This window comes from Megascapheus bottae, unplaced genomic scaffold, assembly GCF_031878675.1.
Source record: "Megascapheus bottae isolate mThoBot1 unplaced genomic scaffold, mThoBot2.hap1 HAP1_SCAFFOLD_40, whole genome shotgun sequence".
Taxonomy (NCBI): Eukaryota; Metazoa; Chordata; class Mammalia; order Rodentia; family Geomyidae; genus Megascapheus; species Megascapheus bottae.
Window position 1 is genome coordinate 3,325,429 of NW_028327715.1, and position 12,520 is coordinate 3,337,948.

Genomic DNA, 12,520 nt, shown 5'->3' on the forward strand with positions numbered 1-12,520 from the left:
TGTAACACCAGCTAGTCCAGTCTGAGGATTCGGTTTACAGCCATCCCAGGCAGGAAAGTTCAGGGGACTCTGATCTCCAATCAAATACTCAGAAAAGGCCAAAAATGGCACTGTGGCTCAAGTGGTAGACTAGGAGCCTTGAGCAAAGGAAGCCCAGGGACGGTACCCAGACCTTGAATTCAAGACCCATGACTGATGAGAAAATAACCAACAAATAAATAAATGACACAGTAAAAAAAAACAAATACACGTGATTCTGTGTTTATTTTTCATTAAAACATCAAGCAGAAATGAAAGAGATTGCTAATCATTACCTAAAGCATTTTACAAGGTAGGATTTTTAATACATTCCTATAAGGTTAATGAAAGGAATTCTAAAATCTAATAAAAGTTGGTACTCTTGGAGTTTATTAACTAGATCATTCAACCTGGTATCATATAAAGTCTCTCTTTTACTTTAACATAGAAGGTTATTAGCATTATATCATTTCTCTTGTCCACATCCTGATTTTTGTTAGTTCTATTTCTATTCAGTTAAGATATAACAATTTACATTCTTGTATTTGTCCTAATTTTCTTTTTTTTTCAGGTAAAAGAAAGGACTTTTATTGGTGAGTTGGAACAGGAAAAGGTATGCAATAAATCACAAATGCCACTACAAGAGTCACGTGACTAAGAATTCAAATTCCTTAAAAGACAGTAAATAACTTAATCTAGACTCATGTCTTCCTCTTCATCTTTCTTGTATTTTGCGTCGCCCTCCTTCTGCTCAGATTTGGCATTGTTCTGCACAGCTTTGGCAAATGCTTCCACATAGCCCTTGTTGGCGGCCTTCACGGACTCCACGGGCAGGCCAAACCGGCCCATGAGGAGGCCAAGGCTGCACTGAACGTTCCCAGGGCCTGCTGGAACTGGGGCGAGGTCAGCGTGTTCTGGATCTCGTCCGCGGTCTGGGGCAGCGACTCACCCGAGGGTAAGTAGGGCAGGAGACGCTCCTGGACATCGGCGTTGGCCAGAATGGGGGCCATGATCTCTGGGGTCAGCATGCTGGCCAGGTCCACTTGCTGGCCACCAGCTGGCCCGGCTGGCACGTTCATGGTAGCCAAAATGCTCTGCAGGTCGCTCAGCTGGATGGGCTGGGTCGGACTGGCTGCCTTACCCGTTCCATTACTTGAACTGGGCGCGGGGCTCGGGCTGGTGGCCGAGGCGGCGGCTGGGGCAGAAGGGGCTGGGGTGGCACGGGCAGAGGAGGTAGTGGAGGATGGGGTGACAGCTGCCGACTGGCTCCGGAGCTGGAGGAAGAACTGCTCGCTGGAGGCCCGCCGCTACCTACAAGACTGGCCAGGCCCGGCCCTGTGAGGGCCCTGAGCCCACCCAGTCCTCCAAGGCTAGCCGGTCGGATGCGCTGCAGGAGTTGGCGGTGACTCATGTTTCCAGCAGGCTCTGCAGGCCACCCTCACCACCCAGGGCCGAGAGCTCGTGGCCACCGCTCCCGCTGGCCCCCAGTGCCCCAGGATCGGGGGTTATTCAGATACTCATTGACTTTCCGGCAGTGCTCCTCGTCCTGGTCAGTCTTGGGCTCCTGCATCCAGAAGAAGAGCCTTTTGGACCCAGCTTTGAACTTGAGCACGTAGACCCTCCCACTGGGGCACTGGGCCACCCGCTTGAACTCGCAGTCGTCAGGGAAGACGATCAGGTTGTCCTCCACGGTCCCCGGCGTCCTGTCCTTCCAGCAGAAGTGGAGGAGCGAGTCGTCTGTCTGCTGGATGGATAGGAGCCCTTTCCGCTTGTCCGGGGTCACCGTGGTCCCCTTCAGGGTCATCTTCCCTGCCCAGAACTCCACGAGGTACTTGCTGGAGGACCCATGCCAGCCTGGCACCAGGCTCGGGAACAGGGCGACCGACGTCGTCATCCTGGTTGCGCCTATGCTCGGCCGAGAGGTACAGTCCGGGCTCGCTCTTCCCCGTCCTAACTTTCAGAATTACATGATTAAATCCACATGCTCATTCCAGAATGGCCTATTGATTGACATTCATCCCAACATGCAACTCAGCCCAGAAGTTTACTCTCAAGTTATTGTATATGTTGAGGGAGGCTAAAAGTAAATCCAATAATACACAATGAAATATAAAATTACCAGACTGCCATTGCATAAAACTTTGAGCAAAAGGGAATGAAGTTGAAAAGTGTTACAAGAAACCAAACCACTCTGACAAGTCCATTGTCTCATATGAGAGGGAAAAAAATCCTTTGCTAGAGAATTATCTTCACCAATGATCTAAAGTTTTCTCTTTTAATATGTACCTTGATGAGAGGGGAGTGGGAAACAGGGACAAAAACATAAGAAGGAGAAGAAATGCACCCACGACCTGACGAATGTAACTGTAACCCCTCTATACATTACCCCCAACAATAAATGTTTTTAAAATGTACCTTGATGATTACAAATTCGATGCTCATTCTCAAGTTAAGAAAATAAACCAGGATAAGAGAATATGAAAAAAAAAGTTACTAGGAAGGGGCCGGAGTTTGGCCTAGTGGTAGAGTGCTTGCCTAGCATGCAGGAAGACACAGGTTCAATTCCTTGCTACCACATACATAGAATAAAGCCAGAAGTGGTGCTGAGGCTCAAGTGGCTCTAGCCTTGAGAAAGTCCAAGAACAGTGCTTAGACCCAGAGCACTGGCCAAAAAAAACAAAAATAAAAAAGTTACTAGGAAGCATACTCGAGTGTCACAGTGGACACACTAATCAGATCAGGGTGATAGGAAGAAGGGTAAAAGAAAGCATCCCCAATAAACTTAAAGCCAGACTCTGCAGTTCAAGTGTAACTTGAAAAAGGAGCCAGACTTCTTGGACAGAGAAACAAAAACCCCAGTAGAACCTGTTAACCAGTGAATATTGTTTACCTACGAGACCGATCACAGGCAAAAACCCAACAAGAATCTCACAGCACTCCTCTCTTAACCACAATGACCCAACATTTGTTGCCCTGGCTACAGAACTCCACTGCCTAGTGAGGAGCAGACAAACGGGGTATTCACACAGAAACAAAGGGACCAAGGACAGAACACAGGAGTTTGCCAGGTCTACAGAGGCAGAGCAGAAGGTTTTTATACAGACTTTAAAAATGAAGCTATAACTGATAGAGGAGCTATGTATTAGAAGGCAGGAAAGACAATGTATCTGAAGGAAACCACAGGCACTCATATCAAGGTTAGTGAAAATAACACATGGAATGGTTTTTGGTCACACTAGGCCAGCTGGCTACTTGCACCCACTACCTGACGAATGTAACTGTAACCCCTCTATACATTACCACAACAATAAATTTTTTCATGTACCTTGATGATTAAAAATTAGATGCCCATTCTCAAATTAAGAAAATAAACCAGGATAAAAGGATATGAAAAAAAAAGTTACTAGGAATGGGCCGGAGTGTGGCCTAGTGGTAGAGTGCTTGCCTAGCATGCAGAAAGACACAGGTTCAATTCCTTGGCTTCTCAGAAATTAGTCCTTTTTTTTGTTGCCTGGCTGTGGAGGAAAAGGATCTCCTTGAATTGGTGTCTGGGTACAGAAGATTCTTCTGTACTAGAGATGTAGAATTGAGAGCAAGGAGGAGGAGGGGAAGGTGAGCTGTAGAGCCCATGTCTATTTCCCATAGTTTTATTTGCTCTCTTACCTTTCTAATAACCCTGGCTAAGTTGTCTTCTTGGACCAAAAAAGATACCTGACCACCATCTACCTTCAGCTACATGCCTTTTCTCCTCATCTTTATTAAATAGAGAAAAAAATTCACCCTCACTTTTCATATGCTCCACTGTATTTTCACAAGGTAGTTAAGTGGTGCTGTCTCCCCCCGCCACTCCCCAACTGCATAACCATGATTCAGGGTTTTCTTCCCTTCCAAACGTCTGCTTGTTTCTCTCTAGGAAGTCTACTGACTGTCTACTTTTGTGAAGGCAGTGCCCACATCCCTGTTTTCAGAGCTGATTTCCATAGGTCAGGTTATTTAGGGGCTGCAGGAGCTGAGGTGAGATCAGCACTGCCACCTGGTGGTGAGAGATAAGATTCCAGCCCCCCCCTTTTTTTTTTGTGGGTCATGGGGCTTGATCTGGCCTGGGCACTGTCCCCGAGCTCTTCAGCTCAAAGCTACCACCCTACCCTTGAGCCAAGCCTCACTTCCATTTTTCTAGATGTTAATTGGAGATAAGTGTCTCAGGTTCTTTTGTGCCCAGTCTGGCTTTGAACCTTAATCCTTAGATCTCAGCCTCCTGAGTAGCTAGGATTACAGGCATGAGCCACCGCACCTACACCAGCCTTTTCTGAGGGTGAGGGAGAGGAGTGTGAAGAAAAAGTAGTCTTTTCTGTCAAACTGAAATGCTTTTGTATTGTATATTGATATTTTTTGGTATTATTTGCTTTTTTAAAATATATTTTTATTGTAATTAATAGAAGGGTTACATGATATTTGCCAGATAAATGGTGCATTAATTCCCACACATTGAAACCCTTTCACATGTCATGGTCCCCATTTCCCTTCCCCCCTCTATTATTTGCTTTTTAAAGACTTATTTCTGTGCTGTGTATGACCAGCAGCCATGTGAGGTATGCAAATCTTGTGCCGAAGGAGTTAAAAGAGTGAAATTGCAATTATCAGCTGTGCTGCTGTGACCCACTGGCCAAATTAGGGAGATAAATATTTATCGAAGGAATTCAAAGAATAAAACTGCAACTGCCAAGTGTGTTGCTTGTTAGAGAAATCTTTATCAATGGAATTAAGTCCCCTTCCCCCCACTTTTTTTTTGGCCAGTCCTGGGCTTGAGCTCAGGGCCTGAACCTGTTTTTGGACTTTCTCAAGGCTAGAGTTCTACCACTTGAGCCACAGCACCACGTCTAGCTTTTTTCTATGTATGTGGTACCGAGGAATTGAACCCTGGTCTTTGTGCATGCCAGGCAAGCACTCTATCACTAGGCCAAACACTCGTGACCCTCCCCTTTTTTTTTCTGTGGGTCACGGGGCTTGAACTGTGCCTGGGAACTGTCCCTGAGCTCTTTTCAGCTCAAGGCTACCACCCTCCCCCTGGATCTAGGTGGGAGGTGTCCCTGAGCTCTTCAGCTCAAGGCTACCATCCTACCCTTGAACCAAGCACCACTTGTTTTCTAGAGGTTAGTTGGAAATAAGAGTCTCAGGTCCTTTTGTGCCTGGGGTGGCTTTGAACCTTGATTCTCAGATCTCAGCCTCCAGAGTAGCTAGGATTACAGGTGTCAGCCATGTGCCCCAGACCTCCCCCTTTTAAATGGGAGCTTTCTGCTGACTTCATCAACCTCTCTCACTGTGTCTGTCAGCCACTCTGTTCCCAGTTCTGCTTTCAGCCAGCTGTGATGAAAAAAAAATTGTAAACCTTTTAAAAACACAATCTAACGTTGGTAATCAGTTATATTTAGAATGTGAGCCTAACTCCTTGCAAGGGACAGTTTGGACTGGGATAAAAACCTACTAAACTGCTCTGCCCAGTGTGCCTGCTTAGCTCTGGGTAGAGTGAGGCATTGCACCCTTTTGAGCAAAAGTAAATTGCTTGACAAAATTTGTATCTCTTGTGTGTCTATTCATTCCTGACACTGGAGATTTGTGCTTTTTTTGTTGTTGTTTTTGCCAGTCCTGGGGCTTGAACTCCCGGGTTTGGGCACTGTACTTGGACTTTCTCAAGGCTAGCACTCTACCATTTGAGACACAGCACCACCTCCTTGGCTTTGTATGTGGTACTAAGGAATCAAACTTTGTGCGTGCTAGGCAAGCACTCTAGCACTAGACCATGCTCCCCTCCTGCCCAGAGTTTCTAACAGGAGGGAGGAAAGGCCAGGAGCTGAGGCAATCTTGCACATCTGTTCACTTTTGAGCACTAAGTGGCAAGCATGAGAGGGCCAGGGCCCAGGCTCAGAAACAGTCTTTCCTCTCCAGTCTTGTTTCTATATTCAGGAAAATCCTTCCTAATGTTGGACCAAAGTCAACTCTAGTAATCAAAGAAATCCAGCTGCATTTAGACCTTTCAGGAAATACTAGCTTTTTAAAATAAAAATTAATATGTCAGTTAATTATCGAAAAAAAAAGTTACTAGGAAGCAACTCGGAGTGTCACAGTGGACACACTAATCATCAGATCAGGGTGATAGGAAGAAGGGTAAAAGAAAGCGTCCCCAATAAACTTAAAACCAGACTCTGCAGTTCAAGTGTAACTTGAAAAAGGAGCCAGACTTCTTGGACAGAGAAACAAAAACTCCAGTAGAACCTGTTAACCAGTGAATATTGTTTACCTACGAGACAGATCACAGGCAAAAACCCAACAAGAATCTCACAAAACACTGGACCACAGCACTCCTCTCTTAACCACAATGACCCAACATTTGTTGCCCTGGCTACAGAACTCCACTGCCTAGTGAGGAGCAGACAAACAGGGTATTCACACAGAAACAAAGGGACCAAGGACAGAACACAGGAGTTTGCCAGGTCTACAGAGGCAGAGCAGAAGGTTTTTATACAGACTTTAAAAATGAAGCTATAACTGATAGAGGAGCTATGTATTAGAAGGCAGGAAGACAATGTATCTGAAGGAAACCACAGGCACTCATATCAAGGTTAGTGAAAATAACACATGGAATGGTTTTTGGTCACACTAGGCCAGCTGGCTACTTGTTGATATCTTCTCTAGGGAAGAAACTATCAAAATCAGGAATCCAGAGCTAAGAATCATGAATCTGACTCTCCTAGTGTAAGAATTGTAGGCGGCGGGTCCTTCTTTCTCTCTGCCTTTGCCCTGCAATACTGAACCTCAGCTACTGCTGAGGAAAGACTTCACAGAGTTACTGGAGCATTTACCCAGCATCCACCACAGGCCAGGCCGCATGTGAGGCCTGCCCCAGCCACAGGTTGTGGTCATGAAGATGCTGCTGGAAAGTACAGGATGCTTTTGTTTTATTATTATTATTATTATCATCATCATCATCATCATCATCATCATCATCATCATCATCATTATCTTTAAGTAGTTTTACAAAGTAGTTGCCATTGAACAAAAACATTTATGGAAAGAGTATAGCTGAAAAAATGTCACCCCTGGATAAAATCAAGCCAGTGATTCCAAAGTCATAAAGCTCAAGGTTGATTTTTTGTGTGTTCACACAGTCAACGAACTGTCAAATCTGGACTGAGGAATTGCTTATCAATAATTCATTTTTATAGAAGGTTGAGCCATTATTTTCAAAATTATGAGTCTTATCTGTCGCTTTCATCAACAACTTCCACAGATCTCAAGCCAGGAAATTCAATATCATTTCCTGGGTTGTCCTATTTAATTGTAGTTCACAGACAATATAAGACACATTTGGGTTTTGGTTTTAAATGGAAATGGAACTCTACTAACTACAGTAATCTGTGGATCAACAGAAGTCAATCAAATGGGAACTATTCAAATTCTACTTTATGGTAAAGCTAAAGGCATTGACCCCAGAAATACCTCCTATTAGAAATTCCCCTATATGAAGTGTTTCTCCTCTACATATGATCTGAAGTATTATTATTATTACTCTTTTGCCAGTCCTGGGACTTGAACTCAGGGGAGCCTGGATGCTATCCCTGAGTTTTAGGCACAAGGTTGGCATTCTATTATAGTGTTAAATTATGCATATATATACATATATATATATTACAGCTGGGAGTTTGAGGTTTAGGCTCAAGGTTGGCATTCTATTATTTGAGCCATTTCCAGCTTTTTTTGTGGGTTAGAGATAATAGTGTTATGGACTTTCATTCCCAGGCTGGATTTCAATGGTTATTCTCTGATCTCAGCCTTATGAGTAGCCAGGATTGCAGGTATGAGCCACTGGCACCCAACTTGAATTCTTTCTTTGATTAAAATAAAAGAAAAATATCTATCTATCTATCTATCTATCTATATATATATATATATATATATATATATATATATTGCAGCTGGGAGTTTGACCTAGTGGTAGAGTGCTTGCCTAGCATGGACAAAGACTAATGTTTGATTCCTCAGTATCACATACATAGAAAAAAGCCAGAAGTGGTGCTATGGCTCAAGTGGTAGAGCATTATCCTTGAGAAAACCCAAGGACAGTGCTCAGGCCCTGAGTTCAAGGCCCAGAACTGGCAAAAAATACATTACAGCCCTGAGTTCAAAGCCCAGAACTGGAAAAAATACATTACAACTATGTTGAAAGCAAAATATACACCTTATGGATGGGAATGGGAAGGAAAAACTGTAAGAGACAGGGTGACTCTGTCCAGGAAGAAATGTACACTTTACCTGGCTTATATAGCTGGATACCACCTTTACAATAACAATTTACTTTTTAACAAAGGTAAATATACCTTTATTTAAAAGGTATATTGTAATTAAAAGGTCACCTTCTTGGTTGATCTGACTATTCAACTGGAGATGAGAGGCAAGAATTTGAACAGCTTTTAAGAAGCATGAAAATTAGTAAACACACTTTTAAATCTCATGAAGCATAACCAGGTAATTCAATGCAGAACATTTGCAAGGATACAAAAATGCTGGCAGATAATGTGATCAATATGCCTATTCAGAAGGCTAGGCAATATGACTCAATCTTTTGGATCCATCTGGTGGTATACTTACATGAATCACATAATGTACCGGGCAGTTTATTTTCAAAATCCGTTGGCACAATTATGCCTTTTTAGAAAGTAGAGGGGGAGGGTCAGTTCTAACCAGCTGATGAACAGAAAAAGACAATTTCAGCTGGGCACTGGTGTCTCAAGCCTAATCTAGCTATCCAGGAGGCTGAGATCTGAGTATCACCATTCAAAGCTAGCCTGTACAAGAAAGCCCTTGAGTCTCTTATCTCCAATTAACCACCAAAAATCCAGAAATAGAGCTGTGGGAGAGGGCTAGCTTTGAGCAAAAAGCTTAGGGATAGCTCCCAAGATCCTAAATTTGAACTACACAAACACACGACAATTACATACTCGAATCTATATACACACATATATTGTATACATAGTAGATAATAGGTAGATATTGCAACTGTATTTTGAACATATTCTCTAACCATGTACAGAAAATCTAGGGCAACATGAAGGAAAATATGGTTTTTTAAAAAACTCACCTCTAATATAAAATGTAAACATAAATGATTATATAAAATCATGTTATTCCAAAGTTTTATCAAAGCAAGATGATAAAGGATGAAAAGTATACTTGTTCATGCCACTACTTATTTTATAAAGATCAAACAATTAAACAAAGTAGAGAAATGTTTCATTTTTTGTAATTCGAGTTATAGTTATCACAATTTGAAGTCAAATTCAGATTGTACACATTAATTCTTTATCTCAGGAGCAAAATTTTTCACTTAATGAGAAATAAAAGTATAAATATACCTATCAAGCCTAGGAAAAGCAAGTACAAAATGTGTCCCTTAAAGTCTGCTTCATTATCTTTAACCTAATTTGATTTCCTTTTTTTTTGTAGGGCTAAGAAGAACAAGGTGAAGCCTATAATCAGAATAAGCAAGAAGTCTGAGTCTCTTTTAGAAATACAAACAGTATCTGTCAGAGCCCTCATCCACCCAGCCACCCAGGGGTATCCCTCGATGCTCCCAAGAAACCCGACGGTGGAAGGGGAAGAGCACAGGACATTTTTAACCACAACACTTGCAAACCTGCAAGCCACCTGCCTTCCAAATCATAGAGAGTGCGTGCATCTATGTCATTCTCAATACTCAGGGCAGGCCTTTTACATCACCCACCTATCACCTAAAGATAAGTTACACAGAATGCATTCCCAATGATGAGGAGTTAGGAAATCATTCCTTCACTAGTCTGTATGAAATTGATATTAATTATCATCATTCAATTATAACTAAAGATAACAAAAATCTCCTAAGTAACATCCTCTGTGATTTGTATTCATTTCCAACTTTCTAGCCCACTGATTAAACATGTTTCAAGTCACCACTTCATTTCCTGCTGTGTGTACCTGGTGTGGTGTCTCACTTATGCTCATGCCAATCTAACACAAAGCCAAATAAACAGGTTATAGAACATAACCACTAACCAAGGCAATATGAATCAGCACAAGGATTCATTAAAAGAAATATGAACCCAGGAAAACATACATCTAGAAGTTTTTAATTTTTTTGTAGGCCTTAGGACTTGAACTTGAGGCCTGGACACTGTTCCTGAGCTCTTTTGCTCAAGTCTACTACATTGAGCCCCAGTGCCACTTCTGGTTTTCTGGAAGATCATTGGAAATAAGAGTCTGACAGACTTTTCTGCCTGGGCTGACTTTGAACTGCAATCCTCAGATCTCAACCACCTGAGAAGCTAGTATCCTAGGCTACCAGTATCCCACTTCTGGAATGTCTTAACATGTGTGTTCCAATTACAAGGAGAAGATGTCATCCAGGACTTGAATTGCTAGCTTAACTGGTCTGTGCATACACAATGGTCCATCAGCTACTGGCTCTTTTCCATACTCACTGGGGCATGGCACTATCTGGCAGGGGTCTGTCAAAGCTCCAATAAAGAAACACTACAGGCATCACAGCCTCACAGACATCACTTCCTTATCTCTTTTCCGTGATTTCTATATGAAGGCAAACCCCTAAAATTCAGTTTTCAAATAGAGCACAGATGAGGTTTTCGAGTTCTGTGTCAACTTTCATGCTTTAGCCTAAAACCAGGAGCATTACCTACAGGTCTATATGGCTTAATTAGAAGCCATCATAGATAAGCTAAGGTCGTCTACAAACTAGTGTCCTGGAAGAAAAGTGAAATTATGGAATAGCAAACACAGGTGCTCGTTTCCACGTACATGCTGCTAGCCCATTATGCAACGTGTTTATAGGAAGCAAAGCCATTCCTGGGATCATTCTTTGCACTGCATTTCGAATGGCCTGTGTCCATGGATCCTGGTGGAAAGCAGCTTCTTGGACAATGCAACCACAGGAAGCTAAGCATAAACACCTGTATTTGCCTTCCCCACTTATCTAATAAATGAGTTTCACCATTCATATCACGCACAGGTTCAAGTAGCCTTTACTCAAAATGAAAATCCCCTTAAAATTCAGTGCTCACAAATGTGCCATGTGATTGTGGTAAGACACTATTATTTTCATGATTTATCAACTATTTTGTTGGCTTTTGTTTTTCACTGTCAGTGTTTAGCGGGTTAATTCTAGCTAAGAATTTCGTGGAGTTTTCTTCCCAAGCTTGTTTGAAGTGGTCATCTTCACACCCCAGCTTCTAGAGTTGTGGGGATTATAGGCAGAAGCCATGGCCCCTGACTGAGATTCAGGTCAGATAGGAATGTATTTTGTTTCTGATTTGAAAGAGCAAAAATATCGGTATTTCTGCTTTCTTGAAGTAATAGTTTTGACTCTTCACACACCACTTGCCAACTTTGTTTCCTCACATTTATCTCTCAGAGGTACACAGAGCATAAGTGTGTGCCCTTCCTTCTTTCCTCCACATCAGACACACAGAAACTTCATCCAGTGTCATGTCACAGAGCAATCTATCACTTTTCACTGCAAAAGTAGAAAAGATCTGAGGATCAAGTTTCTAAGCCAGCCCAGTTAAGAAAGTCCCTGAGACTCTCATCTTCAATTAACCAGCAAAAAAAGTCAGAAGTGACACTGAGGCTAAGGAGTAGAGCACTAGCCTAGAGCAAAAAAGCTTAGGGAGCTGGGGTGGTGGCTCACGCCTATAATCCTAACTACTCAGGAGGTTGAGATGTAAGGATCATGGTTCAAAGCCAGTCCAGGCACTAAAAAGTCTGTGAGATGCTTATCTCCGATTAACCACCAGAAAACCCGAAGTGGCACTGTGGCTCAAGGAGTAAGGTGGTAGCCTTGAGCTGAAGAGCCCAGGGGCATCGCCCAAGGCCAGAGTTCAAGCCCCATAACCAACAACAACAAAAAAGCTCAGGGACAATGCCCAAACCCTCAAGCCAGCCACAGTTCTGGCACATGAACATACACACACACACACACACACACACAGACACACATTTTTAAAACCACTTGTCAAGAGAAACATGTAAAATAATAATGACTAATAAAAATACATTTCAGACAGGAGAGTGCACTCAACCTAGAGAAAAAAAAGTCAGACTCAGATTTAGTCCTTTGGTTCTTGCTTCACTGTGGTTCAAAATGGGTAACTGATTAAAACTGGAATTTTAAAAATATTTTATTTGAAAATTTTATGCAAATTGAATATTATCTTTTCACTTGGCAATCTTCTTATAATTATATAATATAAAGAAACATGATAATTACTTTCACCACAGCCCATATAAAGTGTATCCCTAAGCCCCTCAAAATTTACCCCAGTGTGCCACGTGAAGATGATCATCTTCTGTAGGTGACTCCCAGCACATCTGAGAACCCCTGTGCATAGCCAAGTGTCAAATAGGAATTATCAAGAATATTTGTAAAGCATTTAATGAGGTATGAAAATACTTTTATCCA

The 12,520-nt window shown here is 42.4% G+C and overlaps 1 pseudogene; it reads right to left on the reverse strand.

The window, feature by feature from the left end:
* Positions 1–261: 261 nt before the first annotated feature.
* Positions 262–1,912, reverse strand: LOC150039358 (proteasomal ubiquitin receptor ADRM1 pseudogene; annotated as a pseudogene).
* Positions 1,913–12,520: the final 10,608 nt, after the last annotated feature.